We start from the raw sequence: 6,592 nt of genomic DNA on the forward strand, positions 1-6,592 counted from the left end.
CAATGTCATGGATGAAAGATTTCTTTTCAAAGCATGGAGAGTGTATGCCAAATAGAGAAACAATACATATTCCAGATAATTTTTCAAGACGAGAAATCTACAACTTATACAAAGAATATGCAGAAAGTGCTGAGGGACAGGGCCACTTTATTACATATCAATATTTTGTGAATATATGGAAGAAAGAATTCAATAATGTTCGTATTCCTAAGAAGACAAGGATGGAGATTTGCAGTACATGTGCTTCTCTTAAATCAAAAAGGGACAAATGTGAAGGCTCAGAAAGAGGTAAGTGTTCATAACTTTTACTTTTAAAATTGTATAGTCATCAACTATGAAAACATATTTCTTAATGAATTTCTTTTATGTTGTGTAGATTTAATTGTCAAAGAACTTTAGGAGCATCGCGAACAACAAACAAATGAAAGGAAGAAGTTGTACAAGCATCAAAAGAAGTGTTATGATAATCCAAATAAATATTTGGGTTTGATAATTGATGGTATGGACCAGAAGAAAACACTTTTACCATATTTTGTTCGCACACCCAAAAATCTACAAGAGGAAAATTTTATTCAGTTTCACTTGGTCGGTTGTATGGTCTTCAATGGGAAAATGTTGCCAAGGGTGTACTTCACAGCTCCAAATATTCATAATGATGCAAATCTGACCATAACCATAATTCATGATGTGATTTCTCATTGGTCTGGTAATCTTCCTGAAGTTTTGTATCTACAATTGGACAACACTTGCCGTGAAAACAAAAATCAGATTGTTTTTGGGTATCTGAACATGCTTGTTGAATTGAGAATTTTTCAAAAGGTAAAGGTTGGTTTCCTTCTTGTTGGGCACACTCATGACCATATTGATCAGATGTTCAGTCGTTTTTCAGTCACATTGAGGAGGAAGGAAGTTGGGAGCTTGCCATCACTAATTGAATGTATTAAGAAATCATACATGCCAGAGCCTGCTTTTGAAGTGTTGGAAGAAACTGTTGACATGCGAAGGTTTATTCTGGGATCATATGGTGAGGGGAAATGCATTGAACAACTTACTGACATTAGCTTCCAACATCAATTTCGTATCAAAAAAATTGATGGGAAAACACTAATATGGGGCAAGAAGTATTCAACTACTACAGAGTGGGCACCGTCATCAGGATTGCAATTTTTGAAGTTCATTCCAGATCATCCAATATTTGCATCAAAAGTATTGTCATTACAATTAGTTGGTGAAGTTCAGAATGCACGTAGACAGAACAGGGCCATAAATTATTCTGATTGCCTGGAATAAATTAAAAAATGTATTAGATATACATATGAGTACTTTGACATTGCTGATTCAGTTTGGTGGGAGTCGTTTTTCAATAATCAAAGTGATCTCATTTCGACAATAATAAATGAAGATATACCTTTGAAAAATCCATTTATTTGGCCACAAAATGTGTCGAATGAACATGAGGAAGTAAACATTGTTGAACAACAACAATCTCAAGGTATTATTAATTCTTCACAGGCAGAGGAAAGAGAGATGTATATAGGTTCCAGAAGATCTCGTGCACAACGTGAAGCCATGGAAGACCTTTATAGGGGTTCAGTACATGATATTAAGGAGGGTTGCATGATTGCAGTGCTAGCAGATGGAGATCCCAATGGCTATCCATTTTGGGTTGCTAAAGTTTTAAAGGTCTTTACAGAAAATGAGGATGTTACAGGTGTTGAAGTACATTGGTATGCCACAAATACACACCCATTCAATGGTGTGTATAAGCCAGAGATGGTAGTTGACAAAAAAAATGGTGGAAAAAGAAAAAGAAAGGGTACAAATATAAATCGCCGCCGCACAGACATATTACAATTGAAGGATGTTGACATACTTGTTTATGAATTCAATTTAACAAAGAGAGGAACTCTTCGCTTCAAGACGACAGAGATTCTGAAAAGGTTGTTACCAGAAGGAACAGTGTTGACATGGGACTCTGCTGAAACCAGTCGTAGATCTAGAAGACTTTTGAAACCTGGAATCTTGGGCATGCATGTGGACTCAGATGGGGCACTAGTTGATGACAGAGAAGAATATGGAACATCTTCGTCAGCATCCAGTCACTCATCTGAAGATGTGAATTCTGATGGTGTGCAAGAAAATATGAGTGATTTTGAATAATTGTTTAAGACAGTTTATATAACTGATGTATGCATCGTATCTTCAAATAAAATTAATGTTTTCCATATTTTGTTAAATGAGAAGTTATGAAGCATTTTTATGTTGTTGGATTATGTCTTAAGTATGATAAATTTTATTGTTTAAATATCTACAATGCAATATCAAATTAGAGATATAATGTCTGTTTTATTCAGTGTACAAATAAAGACTTTTGAATTCATTCAGTGATATAATTTGTTCATAATGTCATGTTTTTTTAGTTTTGTGGTTGAAAACATGTTAAATTTATACTTAGGAAAGAAAAATGATATTCTACCAGAAACATTAATGTGTTTTTCCTTAAAATTTAACTTTGTTTGAGACATAAAAAATTGGTTTTATTAGCATTGTTTAAAAAGTATGAAAATTGACCCTAAAAAAAAAATCATTATTCCAGTATCAACACTTTCGTTCTGAAGCTATATTTTGCAGGAAAATTTCATAGAAAATTTCGTAGCCACTGCCATTTTTAAAACAACCGCAAAATTGACACCTAAAAAAAAACATCGTTCCAGTATACACACTTTTCGTTTTGAGCACTGTTTTTGTGGTTTTTTTGGGGTTTTTGGGCCAGAGTTCCCGTTTTGAGTTTATAGTTCCCGTTTCAAAGTTTACATTGTTGTTAACTGAGTGCTAGCCATTAGTTGAGTCAGTTGAAGGTTCGTTGAGTAGTTATGGCTTTTGTTAACTCATTGATCTTTCAATTAACTAGTCAATCAACTAAAAATAGACACAATCATGCATGGAATTTGAATTACCTACTTGAAGTGGAAGAAAATACATGTTTGTATTTATATTTATATATTGTTGAGTATACAGTGCTTATGCATTGAGCATGTGATCAATTCCTCAATCTGTTGTGCAAGGAAATAGGGAATTGTCCTATTTTTAGGGGCCAATTCCTCCAGGATTGCACAAGGAAATAAGAGGTTGGCTGAGGCTTGAATTGGCTAAGTGTCGGCCAGAGCAATTGAGGAAGAAAGACAACAAGATTGTAGTGCAGGGTGCTTTTGAGTTGCAATAAAACATTGTAATTGTTTCTCTTTTCATCTAAATTAATGCAAAGTAGTGGAGGGGTTTTTCTCAGTTGGGTTTCCCTGTAAAATCATTGTGTTCTTATGGTTTTGATCGCTGCATGTCATTGCATGTGTTTCTAAATTGTGATTTCAATTCCAAAAAATAGTAGATGAAATTTGTAATCTCTTGTTTTGAGTTCGAGTACATTAGTAGTAGCAATTTTCTATCAAATTTATACATGGTATCAAAGCCCGAAAATCACATTAGAAACAATAATTCAAATTTGTCCCTCAGGAATTTCGAATTTGCAGCTTCAGTGTAGCAACTTTTCTTCAGATTCAGGAGAATGTCTTTCAATGGATTGAGATTAGAGTATGCTTTGGAAGGAATTTGGAATTTCTGAGCTTAGAACAAATTTAGGATCATCACAAATGTCCTAGGAGCAACATTCTGGAGCAGGGAAAATCTTGAAAATTGGGCATCCCTTTAAGTCCTCATGTACAATGATCATTGAAGAACTAATGAGTTGTTAGGAGTGTTAAACATACCTGGAAAGATATACAAATTAAGATATAACATTGAATTCATTTCTATTCACAAAGGTATACATTTATAATACATTCTAATGACCCTTGGTTTCTATTTTCCAAGTGGTCTCTTGGACTCCATTGAATGTTCACATTCCACACAAAACTTTAGCAAATCAGGTGTCCAAGATTCCCCCCTTTATCCGAAGGGGTACATACAAGTCCAAGAAGAGAGCTCTAGTACAAAAATACAACGATGCATGACAACAATAGGTTGAATGTGCTCCCTGAGATGATAGTATGAGGTGGGAGAAATCGAGGTCTTAACTGGCGGTGGTTTAAGGATTACCACCAACACTGGAACATATAGTGCAATTCTTAGAACTCTTCCAAGTCTGGCAATAAGTTGAAGTATTCTGCTAGAGAAAGTGATCCCTATTTTTTGTGAAAAGGGAGACCTTTGGGTCTCAACCTGGAACGCTTAGTATGATTCTCGAAACTTTTCCAACACTAGCAAGAAGTTGAAGTCTTTTACTAGAGGAAGTGTTCCTTAATGCTTTGAAGAGGGAGACCTTCAACCTGGAAAAAGGGAGGTCTTCAACCTGCGTTCTTTTAAGGAAGGACACCAACCAAAGGCATTCTTAGGGGCTTCTTTGTCTCTAGCCACAACTCTGAATCTAGGTATGGTTGTCTCTATTTGTAGGCTCAGGTAACAGGTTCAAGTTGTGGCTCAGGTTCTCTTGATTTATCTTTGAAACTTGTAGATGACCATAGATTCCCCCTTGTCAGATAGAAGGTGATAAGATGAAGAGATATCCACTGCAAGACTTTTCAATATTTGAGAAAAAATCCTATTGTATGATTTAAATATCTTCTTCGATGGTAAAGCCCATTGCGAAGAAGTGATCCATCCAAGATGAATCTTTGTTCTTGTAGGAGGATTGTTTCTAAAGCATTTGTTTGAAGAATGAGTGTGGTGACCACAATGCTTACACGGGTGAAGATCAAAACAATTATCTTTCACATGGAAAACTTGATCACAATGTTGGCATTTCACAATCTGTTATGAATGTGGAGGAGGGACAGAAATAAGTGAAGAACCATCCCGAAGAAGTCTAGCACTCTGAAATTTGATGGGCTTTGAGTAGTTTGGAGTATGAAAGGACTCCTCCTTATCATATTCAATACATGTTATGTGCTTGTTACTGACAAGCTCTTCCCAAGGTCTAATGATGGGTTTGGGAAGTGCAGGTTTAATTTCTACATCTGCATGCAAAAATGCTCTTGAATCAACCCCAGCTTTACTATCTTGATTAGTTTTTGCATGTTGATGGGAATCAACTTCCGACTCAAAAAGGGGATTGTTATAAACAAAAATGAGTTCATAATGAAGGCTACACTATTATAGCTCCTCTTATTGTACCTGTGATTCAAGCTGTAAAAACTCTATCTTTTGTTGTGCATTGTGCAAACAAGTTCTAATATCAGACAATGTTTCCTTCTTAGTTTTAACTGTGCCATCAACAAAAGATTGTATCAAAGTTTTCAAGAACTCTAATACTTCATAAACTTTGGCCATTTTTTTTATCACAGCTATGAACCAAAGAGGAAGAAGCAACACTCACTCACAATTTAATGTCACTGTGATATTCTTTGTAAATGTGCACCAAACAACCAGTGTGTAATAACTCTATTCAATGTACATACCAGGACTTCAACACACAAACTTAATGCTCCAACCAACAAGAAACAATGATTGTAATGCATTCACAATCCACTACATATGCACAATAGTTCACGCATGACCATCATATAGAATTAAATAGAGCGACCAACATTACTCACTGTAGATATAACCAACATATACCTCACGCTCTCTAGCATACAATACAACGCATTCAACAAAATCAACTCGACGTTAAAGGCAAGGTAACAAGCATATGAATTCATTGTTCCAACATTCAATACATAGTTTATAACCAATGCAAACTTTTTTTATTCCCTTCCAACTGTGCATATGAACAATGGTAGGAGAGCTAAAGGAAACATTCCATTTCAAAGCACATCACTCAACGTTGCACATATATAAGCTTCAACCACTACATATAAACTTCAATACACCATATATATTATATGCCCTATCACTAAGGATACCCGATTTTCAAAAATGCATAATACACCATTAATGCATACCATTTAATTTATGCAACAATCAATATAACATACTAATCACCATTGGAAAATGATGTATAGCATAGTTCAAATGAAGTCTTTGTGATTAATTGATCAAAGTCTTTCGCTCCTATCTGATGCCAATAAAATTACGAATTTTCCAAGGGGAAAAAAAACATACCAATCACCATAGTAGTCAGTATAACATACCAAGGAATTTAACACTATTCATCACACCATCTGCTATCATATGCCATAGTTCACTGTTTTCAAGTTCAATGATCATATATACACCAACCTTTAAAAAATCTCAATGCACAACATAGAATTAATGCACCTCCAAACTCACACTCAACATTTAATATGTCACTTAGTATTCAACATAACACTCATGCTACAACCAATACATACCACCCAATACCATCATATAATTTTGCGTACATGGATAATTGCAAATAAGTACCAGTGTGTTTAGACCTTTCAATGCAAATATGAACCAACTTTCTTGTAAAAATGAATTAAATGATCATATAACTTACTGCTAAATGTACAAACCTCCACAAAGCCCAATGAACATACCAGTCAACGGACCAACGCAAAGAGAAATCAACCACAGGTGGGTTATCACTGTTTCAATGTTCCATTCTAATGCCAATACAAGTCCAACACAACACATA

At 35.0% G+C, this 6,592-nt stretch overlaps 1 non-coding gene across 1 annotated transcript; it reads left to right on the forward strand.

Moving 5' to 3' along the window:
- Nucleotides 1-5,976: 5,976 nt before the first annotated feature.
- Nucleotides 5,977-6,061, forward strand: LOC149154746 (small nucleolar RNA snR60/Z15/Z230/Z193/J17). Its single transcript, XR_016263947.1, has one exon. It is a non-coding gene; the product is annotated as a small nucleolar RNA snR60/Z15/Z230/Z193/J17 (small nucleolar RNA).
- Nucleotides 6,062-6,592: the final 531 nt, after the last annotated feature.

The sequence above is a fragment of the Pinus tabuliformis genome, chromosome 9, assembly GCF_031772625.1.
Source record: "Pinus tabuliformis cultivar Carrire ecotype Pingquan chromosome 9, CPIR1, whole genome shotgun sequence".
Taxonomy (NCBI): Eukaryota; Viridiplantae; Streptophyta; class Pinopsida; order Pinales; family Pinaceae; genus Pinus; species Pinus tabuliformis.